Below are 15,320 nucleotides of genomic sequence, written 5' to 3'. Positions count from 1 at the left end.
CAAAGTCCAGTTATTTTTAAAGACTAAGGCAAGCGCGTTTGCTCCACCTGGAGCTTCTGAGCTTTGTTGGGGGCTGAGGCACTGCACGCCTCTCTAGTGAGCATCACTGGCTCAGGTGGGAACTGGCTCTGCCAGTATGCACCCCACATCATGCACCCAGCTCAGCCCAGCCCGCCTCCCGCGTGCCTCCTTGGCCCTGGATAGATTGGGAGAATGCTCTGACCTCTTGCTCCAGCGACAGGGTCTGGGGCATTTCCTCTGTAACTGGCACCTTGTACACCTTTTATTTCCAGCTCTTGGTTTGGGGGTTGAGAATGAAGTTCTGATGGGTATCTCTTTCCATCTCTAAAGGTAGTTTTTTGTTTTTCTTTCCAGATGGTGGCTTTCCATCTCACCTGTTCTGAATTTGGCAAGAAAGCCTCAGTTTTTTTTTAACCATATGGATAGCACTCTTTCCTATCATCAGGGATGTTAAAAAAAATCATCTCCTCTGTTTTTATGTTATATTATTACAGTAAAGATCTTTGGGGGGGTGGCAGTTAAACTCACATAGGCTCAATTAGTCAAGTTGAAAGGGAAGAAGGGCACTTTAATAGTGCAGTGAGGTGTTTCCAGTCCATTTATTTAAGAGACTGCTTTCAGCTCAAAGCTTTATACAAATAAAAATGATCTGTGAGATTGACTGAGCCCATATGCAAATCAGAAGAACCACATGCTCTTTATTGATGTCATGGATTCAGTCGCCTGTTCATTCACTTGCTTATTTGTTTGTTGACTGAGTCACTTAAGAGTATTATTGAGAATCATGATCAGCACTGGATGACAAAAGTGAAGAAAATATTGTGGTGGTTGCTACATGAACGTATCCAGGTAGCAAAGTGGTGTCCAGCTATACATACATTGTACATATGTCAATGTCCTGATTTTGATATCAAACTAGAGTTATGTTAAATGTTATGCAAAAACCATTCGGGGAAACTTGGTCAGTAATACACCAGGCCTCTATTTTTGTAACTTCCTTTGAATGTATTGCTTTTACAAAATGACTTTTTAAAAAGTGAACAAGATAAACATGATCACCCTCCTGGAGAGCCTATTTATAAATGAATTGTAAAAGGCTGCACATGTGTGTGAAGATAGCCTCTACTCCTTTTGATCTCCCAGCTTTGTTAAAATATAATTGGCAAATACACATCATTAAAAAAAAAAAAAACCTTATTTTTCAGAGCAGTTTTAGGTTCACGGCAAAATCAAGTGCAGAATTTCTATATGCTGTCTGCTCCCACGCATGCACAACCCCCACTCCCCACTATCAATATCCCCTACCAGAATGGTACATTTCTTACTATTGATGAACCTATATTGACACATCATCATCACCCAAAGTCCATTGTCTACATTAGGGTTCACTCTTGGTGTTGTATACATCCTATGAGTTTAGAAAAATGTACAATGACACATACACACCCTTATAATAACATCTGAAATTGTTTCACTGCCCTAAAAATCCTCTATGCTCTGCCTATTAATCCTCCCCCTCCCTAATCCCTGAAAGCTGCTTTTACTGTCTTCATAGTTTTGTTTTTTCCAGAATGTCATATACTTGGGAATCATAGTATGTAGCCTTTGCAGATTGACTTCTTTCAATCAGTAATATGCATTTAATTTTCTTTCATATGTTCATGGTTTAATAGCTCATTTGTTTTTAGTGCTGAATAATATTCCATTGTCTGGATGTACTCTAGTTTGTTTTTCCATTCATCTACTGAGGACATTTTGGTTGCTTCCAAGTTTTGGCTGTTACAAATAAAACTACTATAAACATTCATGTGCAGGTTCTTGTGTGGGCATGAGTTGCCAATTCATTTGGATAAATGCCAAGAAGTGTGATTGCTGAATTATATGGTAAGTGTATGTTTAGTTTTGTGAGAAACAGCCAAACTGTATTCCAAAGTGACAGTGCTATTTCGCATTCCCACCATCAGTGAATGAGAAATCCTGTTGTTCCACAGCACCCCCAGCATTTGGTGTTGCCGGTGTTCTGGATGGTGGTCATTCTAAAAGATGTGTGATGCTATCTCATTGTTGCTTTCATTTGCATTCCCTGATGACATAGGATGTGGAGCATCTTTTCATATGTTCATTTGCCATCTGTGTATCTTTATGGGTGAGGTGTCTGTTCAGGTCTTTTACCCATTTTTAATTGGGCTATTTGTTGTCTTATTGTTGAGCCTTAGGAATTCTGTGTATATTTTGTACCATAGTTGTATTCGTCTGTTCTCACATTGCTAATAAAGACATATCTGAGACTGTGTAATTTATAAAGGAAAGAGGTTTAATTGACTCACAGTTCCACATATGATTTAGAGGCCTCTCAATCATAGTGGAAAGTGAAGGAGGAGCAAAGTCACATCTTACATGGCAGCAGGCAAGAGAGCTTGTGCAGGGGAACTCCCATTTATAAAACCATCAGATCTCGTGAGACCTATTCACTACCACGAAAACACTATGGGGGAAACTGCCCCCATGATGTAATTATCTCCACCTGGTCCCACCCTTAACACATGGGGATTATTACAATTCAAGGTGAGATTTTAGTGGGGACACAGCCAAACCATATCAATAGTCCTTTATCAGATGTCTGTCTTTTGCCAGTATTTTCTCCCAGCCTGTGGCTTGTCTTCTCATTCTCTTGATCCATTTCCTTTTTACTAACAATCCGGTGATAACAACAGCTGGTATGGGGCAGAAAACAGTCTCTCCACTAGACTTTGCCCACGTTCTGGGGACCTCACTATGTTCTTAACTACAGGAGCAGTTCTGTGTGAGGGCTGTGCTTGGGAGCACAGGCTCTGGGATGTGTTAACTTATATATGAGTCTTGGTTCCACTGTCTATGAGGTGTGCAGCCCAGGTAAATTACCTAGTATCTCTGTCTTTCCGTATCCTCAATCGTAGATGTCTTAAAACCAACACTTACCAGCTAGAGTGGTTGTCAAGATAGCGTGATCTTACCCTGGTAGAGGATTTGGGGCAGTTGATGGGACATAGTAAATTTTACGTAAATGTTATTATAGATATTCAGACATGCATTGTGACATCCATTTTGGCTATAGTATCTTAATTAATAAGTTTTAGTTTTACAAGTATTTTCCCCTCTTGGAATATGTGTGATTCCAGCAGTGGTTATGAAAGTTGTATCTGCATTCACCCTCTGGCAGCAGTGTTCTGAGAGCTCTGTGTGTATGTGAGTGTGTATGTGAGAGTGTGTGTGTGTGTCTCTGTGTGTGTGTGTGTGTGTGTGTGTGTGTGTGTATTTAGAAGGGTTTCAGAGGTCCCTTTCATTTTTTGCTCCTTTTCCATGTAGAAATTAAATGGATCATCCATTTGGGTAGCTTGGTAACACTTTGCTGTCTATTACCATTGAACTTTTCCCTCATCTCACCCCACAGGCTACAGACATTTGGGGTTTTATTTAATCACTTTTTCCAACAAATTGAGGACTTTGCTACATTCTGTGATAATACTTGTTTTGTACTTTACATGTAATATAATGATGACAGTTATCACTCCTATTTATTGGTCACCTCCTGTAACCTAGATACTATGATAAACACTTTTCTTATATCACCACTCTCCATTTTAAGAGCAGGTGAGTTGAGGCTTCACCGGTGAATTGACCTGCCAAGTTCACCCAGCTGATTAGATGTAGAACTGGGATTTGACCCCAGACTCTCTGACTCCAGGCTTTTCACCACAATGCGCAGACCACCAGATACTCCACTCCAGAGATTCCCAAAGCATTGTCCCAAAAGCACATGAGGAGGAATAACTTTGAAGGGGTAATTAAAACAAATCCATCTTCCTGGGTCCCACCTCAGATCTGGGAATCAGGCTGTCATCTTTCTCTCCCCCTCTGAACCTACCTTTTCCCCACAAATGTTTCACACTTTATCAGAAGGAAGAAACCTTCCAGATCCTGGGAGGAGAAAACAGATGTCAGGAAGTAAAGCTATGTGGGCTTATGGGTAGAAATGAATAAGTTTACATCCGACTATGAACAAAGGCTGCCAAACTCTAGGGAGAAAGTTATGTAACATGCATTTTTCTCTAGAGTTCTCAGGTTTATTTTTTTGAATCTGTTTCTGTGGCAATATGGCTACATTGTTCAAAAGTTTTCCTTTATGCTAGCTATACCATTTTTCAAGATCTAGTTATAGGAGATAATAGAAAGTCAATATTAATTATGCTTTTGGAGAAACGAACTAGTAATTCAGGTTTGGGTGATTTTGAAAGCAAAGGTGAAAGTGAAAGTATAATGGATGATTTTCTTTCTTGATAACAACATATTTATTTAAAATAAAAGACTAACAGTGTGGAAGGTAGACGGGTTTCAGTTCAACCAAATGGATAATTTTTCTCTCTGATATCTGTAGAAATTGAGTCCACTTCTTCATGTGATTGTTATAAAGATAGAGATATATATTAATAACAGAGCCTGACAAAAAGTAACAAACATTCATATTATTTTATTATAATTATTATCACTATTATTGTTATAAATTATAGCTGATAAAAAGTGCTGAGCCGGGTGCAGTGGGGGTGCACACCCATAGCTCCCGGTGCTCCAGAAGCTGAGATGGAGGGATTGCTCAAGCACAGGAGTTCGAGTCTAGCCTGGGAAACATCCCTCTCTCAAAAAAAGACTGGATAGAGCAACTGCAAAATAATTTTTTTGGTAAAGAATTTCAATGGAGATTTGAAATGGAAATCCCAGTGACCTATTTCTACTTCAAATGAATCTGCTAAACACAGATAATTACAATTCATCTTTATTTATTTATTTATTTATTTTTGCTATTTAGAAATCTTGTGCCCCCTTCCTCCGGCACAGAAAGGATGCTTTGTTCAAATTCTTAGGTACTTGGTGTCCTCAGGGAGATCCTGTCAGCGTGATGACTCTTCTTGTTTTGACAGGAGCTCCAATCTGTTAGATGATATTTTGAAGCAGGTCTTTGGGGAAGGGACACCTAGACCCAGTGAAGGTCATGGTGATTATTATTGGAAAATGGGACATCGCTCTGCTTTTGTAAGTAATTGGTGTCAAATGAAATCTTCCTAGAAATAGTAACTGTGCTGTGCTTGGCTGATCCTGGATTCCCAGAAGTTCTCCATTCACGAGTAAATGAGGCACATAACAGAGAATAACCCCTTTCTGCCAAGCAGCCTAGCACTGAGCAGCATTATCTGGGGATTGCTGCAGCCAGGATGGATGGATTTGCTTTGGCTTAATTTGTTCACAGGTTCCAGAGGGAGCAGTGCTTTTCTCTCCCTTTAAAAATGTTTATTCGAATTTGGTGACTCTGCAATTTGGCTGGGAAAGGCCATTGGGAGACAGGTCAAAAATGGGACACTCACTTTAGGCTAAAATGGCCTTCCTCACCTCTCCAGCTGGCTGACTCTTCGTTATCCTTTAAAACTCAAAGGAGGTATGATTTCTTCTAAGAGGCCTTGCCAACTCCTCCCACACTGATCTTCCAGTAGCTCAAGACACTTCCATCCATGTCGATGCTGACATATGGAACTGTCATTATCTGCAGCCACACTCCCATATCTAATGGATCTCCAACCCCATCAGCTCCTCATCTTAGAATAGCTCAGGTCTGCCCACTTTTGTCCATCTTATTGCAGTTGTCTGGATTTAGACTGCCATCACCTCTCACTTGGTTTGCTTCAATTACCTTCTCTCTCAAACTGGCCCTTGCAATTCTGTCTCTACCCTTACAAATCTAAATATGTCATAGCCTTGTTTAAATCCTTTACATGTAACTTCCAGAAAAACTAAAAATCCAGATGAGCCCCAAACAAATTAAAATAAAACAGAACATAATAAGAGTGCAAAATCTTTTCCTCCAGATATAACAACTGTTAACATTTAGCTGCAGAGATTTCTATACCTTATTTTCTATTTATACACATATAGACATATTTTTCCAAAGTAGAATTGTACTATAGTATTGGGTTATAACTTGCTTTTTTTTTGCATATACCACATATTACAGTTTATTACCCTATGGATGGATTTTATCCACATTATTCTATTATGTTTCATCATAGGTATGTTTTGTCCATATGAGCAACAACATCATTGTTTTATCCTTATATTCTTTAATGTTTTTCACTTTGTAATGAATATTGTAAATTACACCCTCATTTAGAAACTATTATACCCATCCTTAAATAATTAATTGGGAATTTTTTTTACTAATAAAACCGTTCCATCTTTTTCTTTCGCTCCCTTCTTCTTCCCCTCCTCTTCCCCCTCCTTTTCTCTAAAAAATAAAATAAAATAAAATAAAAGGAATGTTGAGTTAAGGATGTATACATTTATATATATTCTTTTCCTGGTATAATGTTTGTAATATCATTTCAGTTTAAGCTACATTGTACCAATTATGTTTATCTATATTTTAATAATTTCAGAATTTCTATACCATTATTTCTTTAGTCCTAGGACTTTAATTCTGTTCCAGCTCTCCATTGGTTCTGGAACACCTTTAACTATTTTTAAGCATTTAATATTAATGTCATCTTGTTAAAAACTGTTGCTTTCTTACATAAATTTGGCAGCATATGAAATTCCTGAGCCACAAGCTATTCTCTTAGAACTATAGATGTTGTTCCACAATGTTTCGAAATATTTGTTTTTACAAAGAAATCTAAAGTCACTGTGCATATTATAAATACATAATTTTGTGCTACCTGAAACCTGGGGGCCTTTTTCTTGTAGTTGCAGGGACTGGCATGCAATAGGAATAATATAAGTGTTAGTTGGGAGAATGAACGAAAGTGCTTTGGCAAGATGTGATGGTGAAGGTGGGCGGTGGGGTCTCATTCTAATTACTGTGCTTGAAAATGGTGAGCCCTGGAAATTTGCTCACATAAGACTCCTCCCCGCTCTTTTATTAAGCTCAGGAAGTGTTTCTTCTATTGTAGGTTTGATTCTGCTTCTCTTCCATTTATTCCTGTTTCTCTTCCAGGAACACTCGTTGCTATCTTCCATTCCTATTTCGCTGTTTTCATTTCCTTATCTTTTCCTTTGACATTCTGGAAATGTGTCTCAAATTTGTCTTTCCAGGAATGGATTGGATTTTATGCGATCACGAATTATGCCTGTTTTAGTCGTTATTGCCTCAACTATTGCTCCCTGATCATTCTTGTTCTTTCTTACTATCCTATTCCTTTACCCTCCCTGCATTTTTGCTTATGACACTGTTCCTATTTATGTCTTCCTACAACTTTGCATGACAGTAAAACATTTCCTTGAAATATATTTTTCTAGTCACTGAGGTATTAATATGTGTGTGTGTGTGTATATATATATATATTTTTTTTTTAAATTTTTTTCAGAGATATCCTTTTCTTTTGAACCTTCCAGATGTTGTTCCTTTTTCTTGGTGTAACGTGTACTTCTACAGGTCCAAATTATTTATGGCTTCTCTATTTTTCTCAAAAATAGTATCCAGATTTCTTTTCCGACTTGATGATTAGAAGCAGATATGTGAATAAAGTACTCTTGTCCCTGCTTTCTGTTCATTCATACAGTGAACAAAGAAGACTTTTTCCTGACATGCATCTGGAGGCAGGTCAAAGCTCCAGGCCAACTCCAAGGTTCTTTTGGGGTCTCTAGCCAACAGAAGGTTTCTTCTCCTTCAATTGCCTGACTCTTCAGGACTCTTAAATACTGCAGTTAAGTACACGTACACTCACTCCACATCCCCCATCACACACACCAAACCCCATACATCACACATAACTCTCAACATGGTGCTGTTATCAGAGGACTTCTCCCAACTCACATATTAAGGGCTTTATTTGGGGAACTACACATTGGATCATATATTGTGTCTGCCCCTACATCCTGCCCATGTTTCCTCCTGGGACTTTTTTCCCTTCCAGAAAGTGGAGACTGGTATAGAGTCCACATTCTGCTTGCCTCACAGTCCAGTAGCATCTACAGCTTAGCACCCCCTACTCTGGTGGGCCAGATCCCAGCACACAGGGCTCCACGCTTCTGCCTTGCCTTTGTCTGGCTCCTTTTTTTTTTTTTTTTTTCTTTTTCTTTTTCTTTTTTTTTTTGTTTTAATGAACTCTTGTTCTGTTGCCCAGGCTGGAGTGCAGTTGTGCAATCTCGCTTCACTGCAACCTCCACCTCCCGGGTTTAAGCAATTCTCCTCCCTCAGCCTCTTGAGTAGCTGGGATTACAGGCACGCACCACCACACCTGGCTAATTGTTGTATTTTCAGTAGAGACAGGGCTTCACCAGTTGGTCAGGCTGGTCTCAAACTCTTGACCTCATGGTCTACCCGCCTCAGCCTCCCAAAGTGCTGGGATTACAGGTGTGCACCACCACGCCCGGCCTTGGCTCCCCCCTTTTTTTTTTTTTTTTGAAACTAGTCTAAGTGTGGCATGGGTATGGAGGGCTCCTTGGCTTGGTGTTTCCTAATGCAACTCCATCTGCCTTACAATTAGTGTCGGTTCCTCTCTGATTCTGACATTAGACTGTCACTGGTGGTTTTCCATAGTAATGAGTTTTCATTTTCCCCCATCTTTTAGAAGTGAGAAAATGGGACAGGTTGCACTGAGGGCTGTTAGCCAGACACAATCTCAAACTGGAAGTCCATCTAGATGTTTTGCATAAGAGAATGGAAACAATCTGTCTGTGATTTAGGGACATACTCTGGCAGCAATATGGGAATACATTTTGAATCCTCATTAACAAAACAGGTATGAAATATGTATTTATTTAGTAAGGTGCCAGCTGTAGGAAAAATCCATTTCTTATTTCCCATAATGTTTCTGAAACGTCTTAGCAGTGCATAGAGACAGCATGTCATCATTATCTAGGGACACTGTGTTATTGCATTTTTCCTAGGGAAGATCTTTTCTAGGTCACCTGCTGCTTCACTAAAGCTCTGACCAATCTAGCTTGCTAACCTGTGACTCCATTTTCCTAAGTCCTGAGAGAGAAAAATGCTTTGCAGGAAATTATGCCAGGCGTCCGTGTGTCTAAATGAAAAAACGAAAAAGCCTCCCTCCTTCCCTCTGTTGAGAAGTGCAGGGTCCACATATGCATGCACAGCATATACTGTGAGGGCATTTACTGTCCCTTGGGTTGCTTTGATAACTGGCCAGGTTGCTGTTCCATTTTTCCACTTTCTATTAATCCTCCTGCAGGCAGTTATTAGGTATGGAGTGCTCACATACCCCTGGCATAGTCACCACATGCCATTAGCTCCGGATAAACTTCCAGAAAAAAGTCCATCCTCCACTTCTCTCAGCTTCCTGCCAACCCTGGACACCTTCTCACCAAGCCAGCAGGACGGGGAAAAGCCTGGGCTTTAAGATCAAACAAACACTGCTTCAAATTAGGACTCTGTCACTTCCTGTCTATTGGGCACTTTGCTGAGTATGTGATTTCTCATCTGTAAAACAGAGTAAGATGATTATCTCCCAATCTTTCTATGTTATGTGTTTGAATTAAATAAGGACTTTGTTTCAGTTTTACAAAGGAAGTCTCAGAAAAATGTCATGACTTTCCCTTTTGGTGCAGCTATTAAGAGACAGATCCTGCTACTTCTCAGTCCCTGCCCCTCAGCTTCTGCCCCTTTGGGTTCCAGATTCACAAACACAGAGGCTCAGCAAAGAAACCCGCAACTGCTTTATCCTTTGCTAGTCCTTAATTATTCTGCAAACACCAAGATTCCTTGATCTTTAATGTAGACCTACCCTTAACCAGGAAGAGGATGTATTGACCTTCCTGTTGGGTCCTGGAGACTTGCCTGAGGTGGTTAGAAGCCTAGGAATGGATCATATCAGAACAGCCCAATCACCTAAAACAATCCTTTAAAACAGAGGTCTTTGTCAGGGCCTCCTGTGGGTCTCTGGGACCCCTTCATGGGGTCTGCATAGTCAAAACTATTTTTACAACAATCCTGAGCTGTCCTTTGTCTTTTTCACTCTCATTCTCTCTTGGGTGTAGAGTGGAGTTTTCCAGAGGCTGCATGGTGAGTGATATCATAGCTGAATGGAAACAAACATCGAAGAGATTTGCAAAAATGTGAACAATGCAAGCTGCGTTTTTGTCATTTTGGAAAATGTGAGTTATTTATCATAACGTATTACATTTATGTTGACATTTTATTATTGTTGTTTATAATGAATTTATAAATAATAATTTTAAAGAATTTTCCACTTTAACTTAAAATGATAAATATCTGTAGAGATCAGTTAATCCACATCCTCAAAAATTCTTTGGGGTTCTCAATATTATTTTTAACAGCATAAACTAGACAGTTAAAAACTACTGTCCTGAAATATGTCATCAGGATAAGGTACAGTTGGATTTCCCATCTATTGTGTTTATTCCTGTGCTTATACACCCAGGCGGGTGACAATGGCATTTTTACTGGTTCAGGGGATTCCAGATCCTTTGAGTAAAGAGGAGGGCAGCCATTTGACTTGTCTGATGGCACTCAAAATTCTCCAAGCAGGATGTGTCCTCATGAAAATGCCTTTGCTGATGGAGCGCAGGCCTGCTAAGTTTGCACACTGATTAGCTGTTGTTTACTGATGAGCAGCACTCAAATGACCATTAAACACCCTGCAATCCTAGGCTTGGAAGCTGTCCTCTTCCTAGGTGAGACCCTGAAGAACCTACTGGGCTTCATGTTGAGCATGGCCAGTTGGGAGCAGGAGTAGAAGTTCTGTGCCAACTGGTAACTCCTTAGTGACTGTCTCTGGGGGTCCCAGGGTTCTCATTTGGATCATTTTCCCTCTCAATTGCTTCTCAAATGCCCAAGTCTTTCACCATCTTACATTTCCCCCTCACCCTTTAGAAAAGGAACCTGAGAAATTAATTTAAACGGAGGTATACTGACAGATAAGACTTGTTATATGGCCGGGCATGGTGGCTCACTCCTGTAATCCCAGCACTTTGGGAGGCTGAGGCAGGCGGATCACCTGAGGTCAGGAGTTTGAGACCAGCCTGACCAACATGGAGAAACCCTGTCGCTATTAAAAATACAAAACTAGCTGGGCGTGGTGGCATACGCCTGTAATCCAAGCTACTTGGGAGGCTGAGGCAGGAGAATCGCTTGAACCTGGGAGGCGGAGGTTGCAGTGAACCGAGTTCGCCCAGTTGCACTCCAGCCTGGGCAACAAGAGTGAAACTCTGTCTCAAAAAACAATCAAACAAAAAAGACTCATACATCCTCTCCCTGGAAATTTTGTATTTTAGCAAATGAATGTGTCCTATCTTCTAGAATTTTAGACATTAGAAAGTGAGTAAAATGTCCTGGTGTTTATTAAAGCATTCCAAGGCAGGGACTGCCTCGCTTCTTCACCTCTAAGGGAAGCACTCATTAGCAGAGCAGTGACTGTAGGACTCCGTGTAATCTACCCTTGACACTCTAGTCTTGGTGCAAAGCAGACAATGGCCGTGGCAAGTTAGAGACTTGGGATACCCAGAGGCTGAGAAAGGAATTAGGACCCTTCAGCTGTGATGCTCCCATTCCAAAGTGGCAGGAATTGCACAGCAGGTGTAGAAAGGAGAGAAGTGGCCTGTGTTGGACATTTAGGGAGGAGGAGAGATAAAGGATTGTGAGGGGATACCTGGCCAGAGGTTTAAAAAGTCCTGATAAAATCATCATATTCAATGAATTCATCATTCATTGAGGACTCACATATCAGACACAGTGCTAAGAACTTTCTTCATGATCCACTGTAATTTTCATACTGACCTCATGAAAAAGGAATTGCTTTTGTCTCTATTTGACAGATGAAATAATTGAAGCAAAAAGAAGTCAAGCAATTAACTTGCAAGATATCCCAATAAAAAGCAGGAGAGCGGGGATTTGAACCAGAAAGTCTGTGTCTTGATCCTGCTCCCAATATGTACACTCTTCTGCTCTTCTTAAGTCAAAGTTGAAGTCGGAAGGCAGTGATTTCCCAATAATGCTCAAATTTTTCCCTGGTACCAAGTATAGTGTCTGGAGGGCTGTGTTATTTGCTATCATTTTATGGGCTAATAATTATATGTCTGTCCATTTCCTCTTTTGGAAGATGAATGGCAGTGCTTTTGTTACAGTCATCTCGTGGTCCAAGCGGCAAGACTCTCCAGCGACAGAGTTTAGAGCATGCTTTTCATCTCAGATGTGTTTTCCAATAAGTGGGTACTGAGGCATAGATTGCCCATTTGCATACTGAGTCCTGGGCTCATCCCAAGCATAATTTATTGTACATCCTGGTGGTCTCAGCTCTTGAGGCCACCCTCTTTCCACTCTTTCCCCAAGCCTTTTATCCTTCCTTCTTTGAATGTAACCAATACCATCTCCCTCATTCTGACTTTCGTCTTCCCTTGACTTTCTTCCCATGGTAGTACATCCTAGAACTCCATCTGCTAACTACTTCCAAGCTGAACATAGAGGTTCAGCTTCCCAAATGCTATTCACCACCCAGGTGCTGCTCTTCACAGATTGCCCTCCCATGTGGTAGCCTGAGCATCATGGTGTCCCTGGGCTAGCTACAAAGATGAACCCAGCACATCTTTGGAGTAACAAAATAGATGAGGCTTATGATACCTGCAGTAGCACACAAGCTCCAAATGCAGCTATTTTGTATTCAGGGCTGCTTTGATCTGAGGACTCTACCATCTCAACACGTGGTCTCCATACAGCTCAAAGCAGAGAGACAACTATCTAATAGGGGCTTTTCACAGTCTCAGTCTGGGGGTGACATAGTCCCTTCAACTCACATTTCATTGGCCTGAACACATCACATGACCCCATCCATAGGATATTGTGAACATGTGACATTACTTCTGCCACAAGTGTAAGATAAGGCCAGACAGAAGGTTCTGTAGGACTGACTGACAATTCCTTGGTAGAGGTGCCAAGCATGTGAGGGTTTTCTAACTCAAATGTTTTGCCTCTTGGGCTACCTTATAAACGACTTGGGCCTCATTGGCTGTCAAAAAGAGAATTTCTTTGGGAGAAAAACTTTCTGGACTCATATTCTCATCTGCTTAGTTCAAGAGCAATGCTGGCTTGGGATAACATAGCCTTTCCATATTTGAGTTTCCTGATTTTACTAAACTAGGTCACTTTTCTTTCTCTGCCTTTCAAGCAACCCAAATTATGAGGCCATCCTATCTCTGCTGTATTCAGAAGCCTCAGCCAGACAGAGCAGAACCTGCCACAGTGCAGAATGCCTGCTCCGACAGCCGGGTTCCTCTCATGCTCTTTCTCACATTAGGTGTGCTCAGTTAATCCTCCTTCAGATAGAGGGAGTATAATGGAACTTGTCTTTTGTGTTAATCTGGGCACACATCATTACTGTGAAGTGTACTGGCCTGGGATGTGGGGTGGTGTTTCTTTCCAGAGATCACTGCTGCAGGGCTGAGATGGGAGATTTGTAATCCTGGTGCAATTTCTTATAGATATGCTTGTGATCTTACATCCTTCCAAATAACAGCAAATCTTCATTCATTTGGTTCCTGGTTTCTATGGCACTTCTCAATGCACAGCTAAAATCCGGGGCAGCCCACCTACCCACCTAGTCCTGACCCTGGCTCTGCTTCACTTCTGAGGTGGCTCAGGGGCAATTGACTGGGTCTAGGATGAGTAACCTATGGACCCTCACTAGGTACGTGAGCCCAGCTTGGAGCTCACAGCCCAGCTCTGGTAGTGGGCACTTACCTTCTCCTCAAGTTCATCTTCCAGGAGATCTATCATCTTTGGAAACCAAGGGAGCCTTGTAGATGCTCTAATATGTGAAAGTCCTTCTACAGGAGAGTTTTATGGTCACTTCTTAAGTGCACCATTGGGTTGACTTATTCTTAACTTGTGTTTCTATTTAGGCTTTACAGTGGGATTTCTACAACCACAGCCAAGTACTGGCCCATTGCACAATTCCAGACATGTGGTCACTAGTCTCCAAAGATGGCCTCCAGTGAGCCATGTTTCATATTATTCACACTCTTGTGTGGTCCCCTCTCCTTGAACCCTGGCTGGAGCTGGGACTCATGCTTGACCAATGGAATGCGGCAAATGGACATTTCATAATTTCAGAACTGGGGTCATAGGAATCCTTGCAGTTTTCACCTGGTCCTCTTGGAACCTAGGTAGCACCAGCCAGGGAGTTCTGGAGAGGCTCAAGTGAGGAGGAACTGGGGAACTTACTTGGCGATCTTTGCCAGACTTCCAGCAGACAGCTGGCACCAACGTGCCAGCAGTGCCAGTCAAGCCATTTCTGGCTGAGTCTCAGACAGCATGGAGAAAAGATGAGCTGCCTCACTGTATCCCACTTGAATTCTTGACCCTCAGAAACATGAGAGGCAATAAACTGATGTTTCAAGCCACTAATATTTGGGATGGTTTGTTACACAGCAATCAACGACCGGAACAGGGACACATGTTCATGTTAATGATGTTCCCTGGATGTGTCCAGTGGACATGGTGCCTGGCACATAGTGCCCTGTGGGTTTGAGATCCTGTTTTTTGAAATTTCTGGAGGGACCCAGGACAGGCCTGGGATGGGCTTAGGTCAGATGGTTAGTTTTCCAGATTTCCCATCTCCCAGCCATGGACTGTGCAGAGCTTTGCCAACAATAGGCTTATTTGGGAAGCCTAGTTCCATGCTTTGGAGTTGGAGCCTTGACTTCTGCATAGGAGAGTGAAAACACCAGCCTCTAAATATTACATCTGGATCCCCACTGTGCTCTGCAGAGCTTCAACTCCCACAGCCTTCCCACTAAAGATTTGCCCTTCATTTCTGACACCTAGAAATTTCACCTTCTGCCTTTGACCTAAATCATCAATATTTAAAATATACATAATAATATTACTATTTATAAATAATAAATTTCTAATTTTGAGTGAGGTTACTGATGGTCTACAAAGGAGAAATTCTAGAGGCTGCTCCATCTGACATTTTAACTTGAATTCTCGATGTTTTTTTCTAGAATATTTTTGGGCATTTTCCCCCTACATCATAGGACTGTGCTGGCAAAACTAAAAGAGGCAAACTCATTTAGAAAAGTGAGATTATGTCCTTGATTTCTAAATTATTTAATTCACAGTTGTATTCTATTGTTCCTCCAGGACAGATCTGACAATTGAAATTCTGTTTGCTGTAGGAACCAGGGATGGTGGCTCCTTATCAGAACAGTACCCGTTTTGCCCAGTCTGTGTTCCTTCTCAACAACCACAGAAGGGTGGTGTCCTTAAGATTACACCTGCTTGTAATCCACCTCTAACAGAC

General features: G+C 41.2%; 1 protein-coding gene across 6 annotated transcripts in view; it reads right to left on the bottom strand.

Moving 5' to 3' along the window:
• NPSR1 (neuropeptide S receptor 1) overlaps positions 1-15,320 on the bottom strand; it is a 235,588-nt gene that overhangs the window by 163,908 nt on the left and 56,360 nt on the right. The gene's annotated exons all lie outside the window — the stretch shown is intronic.

The sequence above is a fragment of the Macaca thibetana genome, chromosome 3, assembly GCF_024542745.1.
Source record: "Macaca thibetana thibetana isolate TM-01 chromosome 3, ASM2454274v1, whole genome shotgun sequence".
In the NCBI taxonomy this organism is placed as follows: domain Eukaryota; kingdom Metazoa; phylum Chordata; class Mammalia; order Primates; family Cercopithecidae; genus Macaca; species Macaca thibetana.
Note: the sequence above shows the minus strand (reverse complement) of the source record. Positions and strands in the feature narration are given on the sequence as shown.